Source organism: Triturus cristatus, chromosome 7 (assembly GCF_964204655.1).
Source record: "Triturus cristatus chromosome 7, aTriCri1.1, whole genome shotgun sequence".
Lineage (NCBI taxonomy): Eukaryota > Metazoa > Chordata > Amphibia > Caudata > Salamandridae > Triturus > Triturus cristatus.
The window spans coordinates 1,334,689,969-1,334,707,271 of NC_140590.1; positions in this window are offsets into that span (position 1 = coordinate 1,334,689,969).

A 17,303-nucleotide genomic window follows, 5' to 3' on the forward strand; every position below is an offset into this window, starting at 1 on the left:
ATATTGGCAGTCTACACTCCACATCCTGACATCGAAACAATCCCAGGAGTAGACATACTAATACTTCACAAGAAATGAATAAAACTTTAAAGAAACATGACACAATTCGTCATGAGGACAATTACAGTCCAGCCAGCAAATGTGACTACAAATAGAACTCACCTTCAAAACACAACTACTAAGATTACACCACAAACGTTACACGCAGTAATGGGTAAAATGCCCGCAAAACGTGAACAAATGCCATTCTGGATAGCTCTGGAAATAACGCAGCTAGAAGCAGTAATTCCAAATACTAGCGCTTATGAAAAATACAGAATGCTGAAAATCTGCTTGCCCATAGGGATAACACCACAGATAGAGGATTGTACCTCTTAGGGTACAGTTTTCGCTGCCATATATACCAGAACTTATGGCATACCGTCCTTAGCAGTAATACCAGATATTTGAAGACAAATACAAATTGAGTATGGATCAGCATCTGCTCTGAACTTAGGGATGAAGTTACTAGGTAATATGCTCAGGTATCAGCCATAATATTAGCAAATATTAAAGGGGAAGCAGCATCAGTGGCTATCCGCCACCACCTAAGGGAATTCAGTCCTTTACAACAAGAATACAAACTACTTAAAATAATTGAAACTGCGTATGAAAAATTAGGCAGGGGCAGTTTGGGTGGAAAAGCATTAAAACCATAGCTGATGGGTAGTCCCAAAAAGGAGACCTGCTTCTTCTAAAAAGAATTGGGACAATAACAAAAAACAAAGAGTTAAAGAAAACAGATCTGAATCCAGAGGTGAATCTCCTCCACGAGAGCCCTCCGAAAGGAGATATAACCTTAGGAATAGGGACAATATTAGGAAACCTGACAGGTCTCAGGATACCGATATATGTTCCTCTCATTACTTTCAGGGTTCAAGGAAAAACTCCTAGAGAGAAGGATGGTCAGAAAGACAAGAAGAGCATACAAAATCGAGAGACAAGCAGCACGCTCAAGAATATACTTTCAAAAAAGTAGATAAACCAAAACAAAAGCCATAGTTCAAAAAGAAGAAGGTTGCAGGTCTAAAGATCAGACATGCCCAGAATTCTGAGGACTCGAATACTGAACAGGGAATGGGCTCTGACGATGCTAGACAGTGTGGCAGAAGTAACAATAGCTTGCCAGAACCTGATGGAATTTCTGGTGACAGTGTACTTGAATAATTATATCATGGTAGAAACACCTGATACTAGGGTAAGTGTCCCACATAAATTGTATGACATAACACTCCAAATGGAGGGGGAAAAATACAGGACAGTAGAGGTCCTAACGTCTGGGTATTACATTTTTTTACCTGAACAAGATTGGCCGCTAGCAGTCGTCATGGATTGCCCTAGGGGAGAAACAGTAATATTACCAGCATTCTCCGACCATGTTCCCAAATATTTAAAATATACATATGCATGGGGGTGCAATCTAAAAACACAAGCAATACGAACAGCTAAACAAAAATCATGTTGGTTGGGATCGGGATTCAACTCACCACATAATTCCATTAAAAAATACTCCGACTGTACAAAGGCAGTATCCAAGAAAGCAAAAAGCTAAAAAACAGGTCAGGGAGGTCTTAGATCAACTTGAATACCAAAGAGTAATTGAAACATGCACTTCTCAAATGAATAACCCTTTGTTTCCCGCATCAAAACTGGACAACACATACCATCTAGTGTTGGATTACAGACATTTAAACACTTGCACTAAAACATTTGCTGTACAAAATGCACACAGTGCCGCATTAATGAATAACATTTTGTGGAAAAAATACAAAACTGCACTAGATATCTCAAATGTTTTTTTGCCAAAATATAGCGCCTGAGAGCAGATACTTGACAGCATTCTCAGAGCTAGGGTCACAGGGTCAATTTTGTCGACTCCCCAAGGGGTATAGGAACAGCCCTGGGTTGTTTTCGGCTAGGGTAACTTAATTACTTCAAAATCTGGATGAGGAGGCATTGTGCTAAGTAGATGATATTTATCTGATGGATGTTGACCTGGAGGAACACTTGAACACTTAAACAGAGTGAACAACATCATTTTGGGATTTGCCTCTGAGGGTTACAAATTCAACTTAAAAAAAAATCAAAGATTGCCCATCTTAATGTCCTTTTTCTAGGAAATAAGTTTTCAAGTGAAGGGAAAAGCCTAGCATCTAATTTTTGGGAAACATGTGTGCTGCTCCAACCTCCAAAAACATTAAAACATTTACAATCAATCCTGGGATTCCTGAACTTTGGCAAACCTTTCTACGATTTAATAAAACCTGACTTCTCAGTTAGACAATGGACACCGGAACACACAGATATCCTTTGTTCCTTACAAACTGACATGATAGCTTCAAAACACTTACAGACATGTGTAACTGTACGCAACCTGGTGATCCATATATTTGGGGGTCAATTTGGGTACACCTATCTAACATATAATGAAGGTGAGACAGTACCAATAGCATACAAATCACATTTGTACACAAATGCTGAGATGCGTTTTGCATCAACTGAAAACATTCTAACAGCAGTACAGACTGCTGTAGTCAGAGAAAGACGTTACAACAAACAAATGATGGACGGAATGCTGACAATGCAGACATTCTCCCCCAGTCAAGAGATCTGGGTTAAATCCATCGTTCTTTTGCCCACTACGCCACCCCAGTTCAGACATGGCCATATGCAAATCAGTCTTGACCCTGTGCCTCATGGGAACAGTCCAGCCCGATCTGCCAAGCTATGTCTTCCCTGGACCGGAATCAAGCATCCTAGGACCGGTTTCTGGCTATCAGCCGTCATCAGCCAGGATAGCTTGACTCCAGTGGCGTAGTGAGCACGGGACCCACGTCTGGGCATACCCATGCCACTTAGGGCGAAAAGCGTTACAACAAACAAATGATGGACGGAATGCTGACAATGCAGACATTCTCCCCCAGTCAAGAGATCTGGGTTAAATCCATCGTTCTTTTGCCCACTACGCCACCCCAGTTCAGACATGGCCATATGCAAATCAGTCTTGACCCTGTGCCTCATGGGAACAGTCCAGCCCGATCTGCCAAGCTATGTCTTCCCTGGACCAGAATCAAGCATCCTAGGACCGGTTTCTGGCTATCAGCCGTCATCAGCCAGGATAGCTTGACTCCAGTGGCGTAGTGAGCACGGGACCCACGTCTGGGCATACCCATGCCACTTAGGGCGAAAAGCGTTACAACAAACAAATGATGGACGGAATGCTGACAATGCAGACATTCTCCCCCAGTCAAGAGATCTGGGTTAAATCCATCGTTCTTTTGCCCACTACGCCACCCCAGTTCAGACATGGCCATATGCAAATCAGTCTTGACCCTGTGCCTCATGGGAACAGTCCAGCCCGATCTGCCAAGCTATGTCTTCCCTGGACCGGAATCAAGCATCCTAGGACCAGTTTCTGGCTATCAGCCGTCATCAGCCAGGATAGCTTGACTCCAGTGGCGTAGTGAGCACGGGACCCACGTCTGGGCATACCCATGCCACTTAGGGCGAAAAGCGTTACAACAAACAAATGATGGACGGAATACTGACAATGCAGACATTCTCCCCCAGTCAAGAGATCTGGGTTAAATCCATCGTTCTTTTGCCCACTACGCCACCCCAGTTCAGACATGGCCATATGCAAATCAGTCTTGACCCTGTGCCTCATGGGAACAGTCCAGCCCGATCTGCCAAGCTATGTCTTCCCTAGACCGGAATCAAGCATCCTAGGACCGGTTTCTGGCTATCAGCCGTCATCAGCCAGGATAGCTTGACTCCAGTGGCGTAGTGAGCACGGGACCCACGTCTGGGCATACCCATGCCACTTAGGGCGAAAAGCGTTACAACAAACAAATGATGGACGGAATGCTGACAATGCAGACATTCTCCCCCAGTCAAGAGATCTGGGTTAAATCCATCGTTCTTTTGCCCACTACGCCACCCCAGTTCAGACATGGCCATATGCAAATCAGTCTTGACCCTGTGCCTCATGGGAACAGTCCAGCCCGATCTGCAAAGCTATGTCTTCCCTGGACCGGAATCAAGCATCCTAGGACCGGTTTCTGGCTATCAGCCGTTATCAGCCAGGATAGCTTGACTCCAGTGGCGTAGTGAGCACGGGACCCACGTCTGGGCATACCCATGCCACTTAGGGCGAAAAGCGTTACAACAAACAAATGATGGACGGAATGCTGACAATGCAGACATTCTCCCCCAGTCAAGAGATCTGGGTTAAATCCATCGTTCTTTTGCCCACTACGCCACCCCAGTTCAGACATGGCCATATGCAAATCAGTCTTGACCCTGTGCCTCATGGGAACAGTCCAGCCCGATCTGCCAAGCTATGTCTTCCCTGGACCGGAATCAAGCATCCTAGGACCGGTTTCGTCATCAGCCAGGATAGCTTGACTCCAGTGGCGTAGTGAGCACGGGACCCACGTCTGGGCATACCCATGCCACTTAGGGCGAATAGCGTTACAACAAACAAATGATGGACGGAATGCTGACAATGCAGACATTCTCCCCCAGTCAAGAGATCTGGGTTAAATCCATAGTTCTTTTGGCCACTACGCCACCCCAGTTCAGACATGGCCATATGCAAATCAGTCTTGACCCTGTGCCTCATGGGAACAGTCCAGCCCGATCTGCCAAGCTATGTCTTCCCTGGACCGGAATCAAGCATCCTAGGACCGGTTTCTGGCTGTCAGCCGTCATCAGCCAGGATAGCTTGACTCCATGGGGCACAGGGTCAAGACTGATTTGCATATGGCTGGGTTCAAACTGGAATGGCATGGTGAGCAAAAAAACGATGGATTTAGGCCCAGATCTCTGTACTGGGGTGAATGTATGACATTGTTCTGCATTCTGTCCATCAATTGTTGTTTTTGCATTTGTCACCCCGAGTGGGAAGGGTATGCTCAGACGTGAGTCCCTTGCTCTCCATGCCACTGGAATCAGGCTATCCTGGCTGACGAGGGCTGAAAGCCCGAAACCGGTCCTAGGATGCTTGTGTCCAGTCCAGGGAGGACCTGGCTTGGCAGTTCGGGCTGGACTGTTCCCATGGGGCACAGGGTCAAGACTGATTTGCATATGGCTGGGTTCAAACTGGAATGGCATGGTGAGCAAAAAAACGATGGATTTAGGCCCAGATCTCTGTACTGGGGTGAATGTATGACATTGTTCTGCATTCTGTCCATCAATTGTTGTTTTTGCAGTAGTCAGAGAAAGAGCCCTGGCTCAAGGGAAGCGTATTATTGTCGTTACCCCAGTTCCAGCCTTAGAGGCTGCGACAAAGGCAAGCGTTCCAAACGCAAACGCCTTACATCCAAGATGGATACAATGGGCTAATTCTCTCACTGCAACAGATGTAGAATACAGGTACGACCCAAATCTAAAATCACAAGCATTTCTGCAATACGAACAGGAATATCCTCTACCAAATGAAATAATGCCTCTACATCAGTATGAATATATATTTACACTGATGGTTCTGCTCAACTGGCCATAGGGAGTACAAAGCAATACAGCGCAGTGTGTGCTATTGTTAGAGGACGCATGCAGGATGGAAAGTTTCACCTGAAGTGTAGAAAATCACAGTCTCTAGGAGACTGCACGGCACAGCTGGCAGAATTAAAAGCACTAATACTGGCACCGGTAAATACAGATCGAGAATTCCCCACACTAATCGTGTGTGATTCCTTTTACTGTGTACAGTCAGAAAATGAATATTTACATCACTGGGGAAAAAACGGGTTTAAAATGCAAAAGGTAGCACAGTTAAGCACACAACGCTATGGGAACAGGTAGTGGAGTTGAAAAACTAATTACCAAGGGCTCACGTGATACATTAACTGAGTCATCAATGTGATGGCGTTCACGTTGAAGGGAATTTATTGGCTGACAAAGCCGCAAAGGGGGCTGTATGCAGGGCTTGCGTAGTTACAATCAATCGTTCAAAAACGAGAATAGACGGTGAGATAATGGTTGCGATTATTGCTACACGCAATAACTCGGCAGTACCGAAAAGGTTTCCACTCAAATACTCCGACAAGTTAGATACAAACAATGTTCCATTTGCTCAAATTCCTGGCGTGGGCAATAGAGTAATACCAAATATGGATCGTAGGTTAGGATTAATTCTAAAAGCACACGAGGGCATAGGGTCTGCACATGCAGGAGTTACAGCAACTGTTTCTCTATTTAAACAGTGCTATTGGGGGCCAGGACTAAGAAAGCAGACTAAGGACTGCATCTTAAAATGCGACATCTGTCAGCAGATGAAAGGCTCCACAGTAACAGTCAAGTGCAGGCACCATTACTAATATCAGACAGACCACTGGCGTGTATTTATTTGGACCAATGCGGCCCCTTACAATCTGTTGGGGCTTACAAATATATCATGGTTGCAGTGAATTTCTGCTCTAGGTTCCCATGGGTGTTGGCCCAGTGCTCGGCTGACGCTCAAACTGTTATAAAAGATTTGTGAGTCTTTATAGGGACATATGCAATTGGCACATTACATTCTGACCGTGGCCCCATGTTTAGCTCTAGGGCTTACAAGGAAGCCATGGGACATTTGGGTGAAGCATTGCGGTACTCCTCTCCATACCATCCCGAGGGAAATTCGGTCGTGGAGAGGAAAAATCAGGACTTAAGGCAGTCTTTAACAGCTAGAGTATAAGGCTTGGGTGGAAATTGGGTAAAACATCTGTATGGAGTACAAAGGGGATTAAATAATCAGCCAAGAACCTCTCTAGGAGGTGTCACTCCTGATGAAGTCCTATTTGGGATGAGAATGTGGGTACCTGATCTTGATTGTGAAGGCACAGTGGCGGATGAAAAACCTTTTCACATCTATAATTGTTTGGCTGTTTTACAGGACCTAAATGAATCCAGAGCATGACAGAGTAATATCCAGGTGAATAGGAACACCACTGGGGAAGAAAAAAGTGTTGAGGCAAGACCTATCTGGATCCCTTAAGTTGGGGATCTGGTCAGAGAGAAAATAGCGGACAAAAAAAGAATTTGGGCCATCATACAGAAAGCCTGTACCTGTCCTGGCAGGTGAAGGAACAAGAACAGTACTTCTGCCACCTCTTGCCAGTCAAAAAAAGGGGAAACGTTTTGTCTCAATAGACCTAATCAAACCACACTATGTGGCCGATACTGAGCAGTAGGCCGGTGGACTCCGGAGTAACAGACACCCTCCTCTCGCAACTATACAAAAAAGTTCAATTGGAAAGACTCATCACGTTTGAAGAGTCACCTACACGGAATGAAGGACCATGCAACAATGCGATGGAACTTGTTCCGCTTGAAACTGAAGTTCAAAATCAGAACTCAAATGAAAGACAAATTTCAATTCAACCAAACACGGATATCTACGTCAACATGCCCCAAAAAGAGCAAGCTACAGTGCCCACAAAGCCTGCGGAATTTCCGAAAGTTGATCGAACTGCATCTGGCTATTTCATTGACTTTGATACGTTTTCATTGGATCCAAGTGAACCTGAAACGATGCCAGCCCAAAAATCTTGTCTACGGCGATTTAAATATTTTCCAAACTTTCTCAAAAAGACTTACCTGGTATCACCTTGGGTGAAACTCTGGGTAACTACCGGAATACTTTTCTTTCTCTTCTGGATAGGCTTAGTGACTGTCTTTAGTATGCTTATAAATGGAACTTATCTCCATGAAAGCTCTGCAGCACAAAAAGTGAATGTGATTCTGAAACCACATCTATCATCACATCGTGATAAAAGAGACCTATCATTAGTGAACATTATAGCAGTTCCTATACCTCACGGTGTCCTGTGGGACAAGGTTGATTACAATATATTTGGCCCGACTGGACTTTTGAAAATACCACATTTATTTAAAATTTCATTGAGTGATATCATTACCTCGAGTACATTTTCCGATGATTGGGATTATGAAGCTGTAAATAATATGTTGTCTGATTTAGAAAAATCTACTGCTTTTTTTAATAATAAAAAGTTGGAAGACACAACAGACTATGAAACAATGTATTGCTATCAGCATTATGGTCATCTGCTAACCCCAGAAATGTTTTCACATACCACCAATAGGAACATTGCCCGACACCACCGAAAAGCACATCAAAGACATTTGCACAGAAATTTCCATATTTTTCAGGGTATAACATGTCAGACTCAGACTCATCCTATTATAAGGTTGCACCTACACCAGCACACAAAAATATGTTGACAAACACCAAACAGATTTATTCTGCCTCCTTTAATGCCCAGTTATCTGAGCAAGGTTTTGACTTATGGAAGAAGACTTAGAATCTACCTGGGTACTAGACAGGGGCAGGTCCAGGGAACAGAGGCACTATTTAGAGCATGCCTTATTCCTCAGCAAATAATGTGTTTGAATGAAACGGTGCAACAAACGACCTGTCTTGGACTAGCCAAAAACAAAGATTTAAATACACCTCGGATGCCCACACCATCACACACTGAGGGTAATATAACATCACAGGAGGGATTATACTAGATGATATCATGCAATACAATAGATCAGACCCCGATTGGAAGGAATGGTTGATTTGGCCCACAGACACCAATAGCTGTCAAGAACGGTTCTTGGTTAAAACTAAAGGATTTATTATCAATAGGCCAGATCCATGCTATGTACAGAGACAACACCCAGGAGTAGTGACATCATACAGTGTTGGGAAGTTATAACTCGATTGGCTAAAGACCTCAACACTTACACATGTGAAACAACACTTATCCATACTTACAGAGGATGTGGACCTACGGGATTTTTTATGAGGCCCTAGGAAGCCACGTTAGAAATGTTTCTATTATGCTGTCTACAATGAGATTTGGAAGATATCACAACAAGAGGCCGCAGAAAGATTACGAGAAATAGATCATATAAATCTAGAGAAAGCTCTAGCAGTGGTCGACAATGGGTTAATGACACTAACATCCAGGATATATTCTCTAGGCATCAGTGTATCTTCTGCTACTGATGTACTAGAACTTGATCTGTCCATTTTACAACAAGGGCAATCACAATTGCGTTCTATTATGTTATTAAGCTGGACGCTGCAATCTTTGTGTGCAGGCTATGTGCCTGGTGTTTCATAAACAGTACGTCTCTGTTTTCTTCATACAATCTGACAGAAAAACAGATAGAAATGGCACAAAGGGGAGCTAAATATACAATGCTGCATATTGAAAAAGTAGATAGATTAGCATTTACAGTGGCCGAGTCACCGCCCACGGAACGGTTAATCCATGACCACATAACTCTTCCGGTCACTACCTTTCAATTCCAATATTGTCTTGAACAAATGCAGGCAGGCAGATATGAAGAAATGGGTAGGGAATTCATTAAGGAATCTTGGGAATTACCGTACAAATTTCCATGACAGAGTGGGGAAAAAGAAGTGTTTCTAAGCGGTACTAACTGCAAGAATACTTTAAGTGGATCACTTATATGCCAGGATATAATGCTTCATGGAGCCTGTAATGATTCGGTAGCTAACTTATCCTGTCACTTGAAGGGTGCCCCAGCTGCCGTGATCACTCCAGTGTTCTGGCTACTTTCGAATGGGAGTTACTTGATGCTGAACGACCAAGGTTGCTGTGGGATGCTTCGGGCAATCGCATATCTGGTAACTGTGAGTTCCAGGGTTACTTGCTGTATGCAAGTATTGTTTCCACCAACACACACAGTCAGGAAGGCGCCGTTATGGCCTTAGTGCTTTGAGCAGAATGAAAGCCATGCTTATACAGACATCAGTGCCCTTAACCTCCGCTCAAGAGACCTTTGATCTTCAAGTTGCAAGGTCTTCAGCAGAGATACAGGCACTTATACGTACAAGTTGCCCCTTCCATTTAGCAGAAACAATGGTAAATCGTATCTTTAACATGTCTGATACGGCAGGCATCGACCACCTATTTAAGACCATAGGTTATACCAAACTTTATACCCTCCGTATTAGGAAGCATATTTGGAGGACTGCAGCTGATCCTGTTTCTAATAGCAGGTTTCCTGATTGTGGTTTTTCTGCTACACAATGGATGTCCCAGTCACCAAGGAGATGGAAACTTGCCTAAGGGAACTAAGTGCTTCTTGGTTCTTGTCATTTAGACCAGTCTAGATAGACTGCATCTTACATGTAGTCCGATGCCTGTTTTGCGGAGAAGAATGCATGTTGCATCTCTGTCTGACACTCCCATCATGTGCCAACTGGACGTTGATGCTTTACTGGACCCCATAACGGCCCATGTTCTGCAGTGTCCCCAGCGTATTCCCATGTTGATGGCGTCATTCCTAGAGCCACCACAGGTAGTATGGACACCGGCTCCTCCTCTGACACCCAGGCCTTGGATGGCATACAGGCTGCCCCAGCACCGGCTGTAGACAGTATGGAAGATCATCTGTGCTCAATTTACATAATCTGCAAAGTGTTATAGGGACCGTCGGCTGTGGAGGCAAGCAACAAAAATGTTGAGTCTCCCAGCCAGGACACATAAACATTTTACTCATTTGGCCCATCCTGTGGTGGGAAAAATTTCAACTTTTGGAAAACAAATGGACAATTAGAATGCCATCCCAATATTGAAATTCTTTTTGAGCAAGTATGGCATTCAAATGTTTGTAGTTGTTCCGACTGTACCTACGGACATATTAGAGCTGTTGCTTAAAGTGTCAATTTCTAACATTTTCTCTTTTTTAAACACTTTATAGGCCTCGGTAATTTCATTACCCTTCACCTATGTTCTTCCCTACATTACACGTGTCACGCTTTACATGGACTGACCTTTTACCTAGATACAACACTGCATTCAGAACGCGGGTTTTCCCTAGTTCGAAATCTTATACATTATGCAGGAGGATCCTTGGAAGCACAGCTGGACTACCATCTCCTGTATAAAATCTATGTACAAAGTTCATGTCCAACGTCATCCTTAAGCCGACACAGTAACACAGCAAAGTAGGACCCCTGGGGAGACCTATGGGTATATATACATCACCTCTTGCTAAGATAAGACAGAGGAGACCGAGACTTCCCGGCCAACACACTGACCACAGACGCTGAGGATCCTGCATGCAGACACTCTAGCTCGCAGTGGTCTAAAACATCCCTTGCGGGGTGCCCAATTTGAGAACAGGACGGGGTCACATAGTCTCTCACTTCAGGTAATGGGATTGACTAAATCCTAGAGGGATTCTTGGCTTAACACCTAAACACGTTAGGTACATTTAGGTATATCTAGTTAGGGAGGCATTGTAGGAGTATACTTTATCATGTGTTTTAGATACTCAAATGTATTCATGATTATTGTAAGATGGCAGAACTATACCATCCATTTACCTTTATAGTACTGCTAATCATTTATATCTTATATTGTCTAACAGCTGTTGCAGCCCCTTTTTTTTACACCAGAATAACCACTGTTCAATAAATGCTTATTGAAAACGCCCAGCATGTTTATTCTGTATATCTCTGTGAGACAGACTAAGTAAGCACGAGTGACTGAGCGAAAGGTAGTATATTGTTTTCATGGTCCTTAGGGATCAGAGTTGTCATGTTCGATGGTTGCCAGGAACTATTCTCTCCTTGGAAAGAGGAGACTCTAGTGGCACTGTGAGCCAGTTGGTACAAAAGGTCAACATACCCGGTGTGGGTGTTCAGAGTCAGTCTGACACCAATCCTATAGTGTATGTTGTCTAAACGCGTAGATCCTATATACTTTTTATAGGAATTACACAACAAAAGACTGATTTGCATATGGCTGGGTCCAATCTGGGGTGGCACGGTGAGCAAAAGAATGATGGATTCAACCCAGATCTCTTCACTGGGGGTGGGTGGTTGAAAAATTTCAGCTCTCCATCCCTTATCTTGTTGTGTTTGCTATGTTCACTCTAAGTGGCCAAAGTTATACCCAGATAAGGGTCCCTTGCTTGCTGTGCCACTGGGTTCAAGCTAGCCTGGCTGATGAGGGGTAATACCCCAAGCCAGTCCCAGGATGCTTGTTTCCTGTCCAGGGAAGACCTGATCTGTCAGTTCAGGCTGGACTGTTCCCATGAGGAGCTGGGTCAAGACTGATTTGTATATGGCGGCTGAGTCCAAACTGGGGTCCAAAGGGGAGCAAAAGAACGATGGATTCAACCCAGATCTCTTGACTGTGGGTGAGTAGTTGAAAAGTTTCAGCACTCTGTCCATTATCTTGTTGTGTTTGCTATTTAAAACCTCTTTCCAAGCTTTAAACTACCCTTTATTGCACACTAATGACGCCAAGGTAGGCCCTAGGTAGCCCATAGGGCCGGGTACTGTGTAAATAAAAAGTAGGACATATACTTTTACGTTTTGTATGACCACTCACATTCTTTTTTCACTACTGTGAGGCATACTCCTCTCATAGGTAAACATTGGGAATTCCATATTACACTTTTAAGCTGTAATTCCTGATTGAGGAGGAGTAGCTCTGTGAGCTCTGTCATGTTTCATATCATTGTAATGGTAAAGTCGGATTTAACATTACTATTTTAGAAATGCCACTTTATAGAAAGTTGACAAGAAAAACGTGATTACCTGAGCCCTCAAATTCCTTTCAGCATATGTTTTTAGGCTGAAATGATCAACAATCGTGTTATTTTCTAAATAATTCATTAGTTTTCTGAAAATTCATAGAGAAAGCACTACCTGACCCTTGTACCATCGGGCTTAACTCGTCTTTTGTCCATATCTTTTAAAAAGTGGTCATTTCTCTGCTCCTAAAGTGCTGTGTGCCTGAAGCTTGCCTCCTATACACATCTGGGGTGGGTGGCAGCTTGACTTGGTGCATTTCCTCTAGACAGCCACACACAAAGGAAGGTTAGATTTGTCTGAGTCCCCATCTGCATCATAATGGCTCATCCTGAGCAGGATGGTAGGGAAGAGCTGGCACTTAAACCTGAATGGTCAGTCTCCTGTCCCAACACAAAGGGTTGATTAACCCCTGTAGTTAGTCTGGAGCCAGGGATAGGAAAAAAGAAGGATTTCTGTGCACTTCAGTGACCCTTCTTTGAAGCCACCCTACTTCAAAGGCACAATTTGGCATAAGTACTGGGTCTATAACCCCACCAAATCAGACACTTCTGCACCTTTAAATAACCTCTGTCAGAAGAACTGCTGTGCTGCTACAAGGACTGTCACTCTGCTGCACTGCTGCTCTGGAAGAACTGCTTTTCTGCTGTGCTGCCCTGCTACCTGCTGCTCTCTGACTCTGCTGAGGGAAAGCTAGATTTTGCCTTGAACCCAAAGTGATCTCCAAGTGCTTGTTGGCTTGCCTCCTGTTTCCTGAGACTCAGGGAAATCCAAGTCTCACCACCTCCTCCAGTGCTGGTCCATTGGAAGTAGATCCAGGTGCTTGCTTCACCTAGCTGAATTCAGGATCTGTCCACCTTTCACACATCTATAGCTTTCCTTGATCACCAATGGGTTTCGCAATACTTCCCACCACAAATTGAAAGTAGGTTGAAAGCACAAAAAAATGGGAAAATGGGCTGCCTCTTTAAAAAAAATAGAGTTAATCAACAGGAGAGGGAGGTAAAAAGGAGAACTCTCGGTCCCCCAAATTTCAATTTCAAAGAAACAACAGAAGAGTGAAGCCAACAGAAGAAGAGCCAGCAAGATGAGTCACTATTGTTTTTTTTAAAAACCCTCACTCACCAACCTGGTTGGTAACATGCTTCATCAGTGGTTTTCCACCAGAGAGGCCGAGTGCCTCCCTGGTGTGCTACAATGGTTGACTACAGCGGAGCTGCTTTTTTTGGTGTTTTGTGAATGTGAAAGGTGATGGTGAAAAAGTTCAAATTAAAAATGCCTTAATTTTATCCAGCAAAAATTTTATTAGTGGAACATCAGGCACAGTTGGTAGATGTCTGGGCTGGGTTAGAATGGCCAGCTACATCCAGTGTGTCAAAGGAGTATGGTCAACATGTTTCTGCCTCCAGACGCCCTTAGCGAGACATTCATCAGGACCAGGTACCACGGCGGTGTGCGCACGCTAAGGCGCACCCTGACCTGTGGTATATGAAAATGACTGACGCAACTTACAGTTTTAAGTTGAAGGGCCCTCAGAGTTTCTGAAGGCCAAAGTGATTCTGTAACAACAAAAAAGACAAACAAAACCAGTCACATAACAGAATGTACGTGATGTCTCATATACTCGCTTTTTCTGTGAGTGCGACTGCTCATGCTGCCTTTCAGTGCTCTTAGGGGTGCAGCAGTAAGCTTATCATTAAAGGCTAATGTGCTAATTAGTGAAAGTAGTGCGTGGATATTTAGCACTAGCTGTTCGTGCCATAAAAGTGACCCGGTACATCTCAGGAATGAGGTTTTTTTAATGGCAGTATATCCATATTGTGGACACGCTCCAAATCCTGCACGCTTACTCGGGCATTGCCGGTAATTAGAGGATTTAAAAACAAGTGAACATGACTATTTAAAATAGAGCCACAAGCGATTGTCAGGCTTGTGATAACAAGAATGCAGGCAGAATGAAAAATATGGAGAAACACCAGCTTACATATAGTGTAGGATAGCCTTACATCATGGGGGGCGGTGGCTTGTAGTCACACGGTGTACAAAACAAACAAATCAGACCCCAGTGCCTGAGTGTTACTAGGGAAGAGGTTTTCTGCATTACCTTGGTTCGTTGAATGCATATGTTCTGTACTCACTACTCCAAATCAGGCACCTGCTCGGCACCTGGGTTCTCCCTTCAACTGGACCCGGTGGATGTGGCCATACCGAGACAGGACGCTTATGTAGTTTGATAGAGACCGTCTATTGTTCCAGGAACCCGAGGCGTGACGCCAAGACGCACATACGGGTTTCTGAGCCAATCGGAAGTGCTGGAAGACAAGAGCACTCACTGATTTTCAGTACAGCTAATTTAGTTTAAATTATGAAAACTTTAACTCGTGCCCAATACAGTACTGCGGTACCGTGACATCCTATCGTCCTATATTGAGTCTGTCCTCAGAAAGGTTAGAGCCCCATATCTTCATTAGAGTGGAAGCTTCTATACATTTTGATCGCAGTAGTGGAAGTGAGGTGATGGGACTAGACGGTATGGGCTATATTTACCACATATACCATGTGTTTCTGCATGCGTAACAGTATGCAATGAGACCTAGTAGGGTAATTATCTGTGTATAGGTCTAGGTGTTAAAACTGTAGGTGGTCAGGAGCCAAGGTAGTGTCCAGGTACTATCAGCATCGCAACACAGAACCCCACGGAGTATTACCGTTGAGTCCCTGTGTGTGTGTTGCAAGGCGGTAAACCCACCGTTGTTATTTCTCAAACAGTGTTTTGGACAGGTTGTGGCCTGGTTTTATTTGTTTGATGATAGTCCAGCGCAAATCATTGGTGGTGTGATTAGAATGTAAAAAATGCTCACTCATCCTGGTGGCACTCTTCTTACACTGGATGTTACTCCGGTGCTCACACACTCGACGTTTAATTTTCCGTGTGGTCATGTCCACATACCTCAAACCACATGGACAAGTAATGAGGTATACCACGTTAGTGGAATTGCAATTTGTGTGGGAACGTTGTGTCCATACCTTGCCCTGTTCCAGATTTAGGGTTTTGGTGGGTGTGGTCAGATGGCATATGCTGGAGTTGCCACAGGGAAAATGCCCTGTGACTTTAGGCAGACCCCAGGCATTCAGTACGGATGGGTTGTCATCACTGTCAATTCTTCTGGGATGGGTGTGTACTAGTGCGTCCCTGATACTCCTGGTCTTCTTGAAGGAGAAGAGGGTATTTTTCCATTTTCTGTTGTTGCTTTTTAGGATCTTCTAGTGTGCATTTATTGATTTAGTAATGGCATTGGAAGCTAGACAGTAAGTGGTGACACAGGTGAGGGGGACCTCTTCAGTACATTTGGAATTGTCCTCAAGGAGGATCTCTTGAGGATCCTCTCCGGGTAACCTCGGTTGCAGAGTTTGGTAGTTACTTCCGCCGACTGGGAGCGGTAGTCTTCAACCTTGCTGCAATTCCGTCTTATCCTGGGATATTGCCTACAGGGTAGATTCTCCCACAAGGGTCTCCGGTGGAAGCTGGAAAATTCGAGTAAGTTATTTTTAACAGTAGGTTTATAATAGGTTTTGGTAGACAGTTTCACTTCAGTTTTAGTAATGATGACTTCTAAGAAGATAATTTCCTCTCTGTAAAACGTGTGCGTGAACCTAAGATTGGCATCACAGGTGTTGATCCACTCCAGAAAGTCTTTCAGAGAGTTTTCTGGTCCTTGCCAGATCACAAGAACATCATCAATATATCTTTTCCAGAAAGATATATAGGACGTGTAGGGATTGTCTTTTGTCATGATATGCTTGCGCTCAAAGTCATGCACATAGAGGTCCGCCACGCTCGGGACAAATGTACTGCCCATTGAAGTTCCTGTGGACTGTAGGAATAGGTCTCCCATGTACTAAAAAAAATTCTGTTTCAGTGCCAGTGTAGCACACTCGATGATAAATTGTCTCGTAGTCCTGTAGTCCCAAAAGGCTTCATTGAGAGCCTCAGTTAGTACCCTGATGGTGTCATCCTGGGGGGATACTAGTATAAAGACTCTCAATGTCTAGTGAGAGACATCTTCAAACCGTCAAGAATATAAAATCAGGGACGTTAACGGACCCCTGCCCTCCCAGGGTCATGCATCTTTTCCCAGAGCTTATAAGTGAGCAATTAGGTAGTCTATTCTCACATATAATAAAATCTTGCCAATACCCTGATCTCTGGAAAATTACCTCAGTACTGCCCCTCCTGAAAAAACCTAATTTGGACCCACAAGTTCCAGCAAACTATAGACCCATCGCAAGAATTCCTTTCTCAGCTAAAATTCTTGAAAAGTTATTAAATAAACAACTGTCTACGTTCCTTGCAGATACTCAGGCCCTAGACCATTCGCAATTCGGCTTCCGAGAGGGTCATGGAACCAAAACAGCACTGATTACGGCAGTTGAAGAACTCAGATACATTCTTGATTCCGGAGGGAAGGCCGCCTTGATCCTACTCGATCTCTCGGCGGCCTTCGACACGGTCAATCACGACATTCTTCTCACCCGCCTAACAGAAGCCGGAATACATTCATCAGCTAAAACATTACTTGCTTCCTATCTGTCTAACAGAACATTCACAGTTGAGCTGGGGGAAGCAAAATCACAATCTTTTAGCTCTCCATGTGGAGTGCCTCAGGGGTCTTCTCTGAGCCCCACTCTTTTT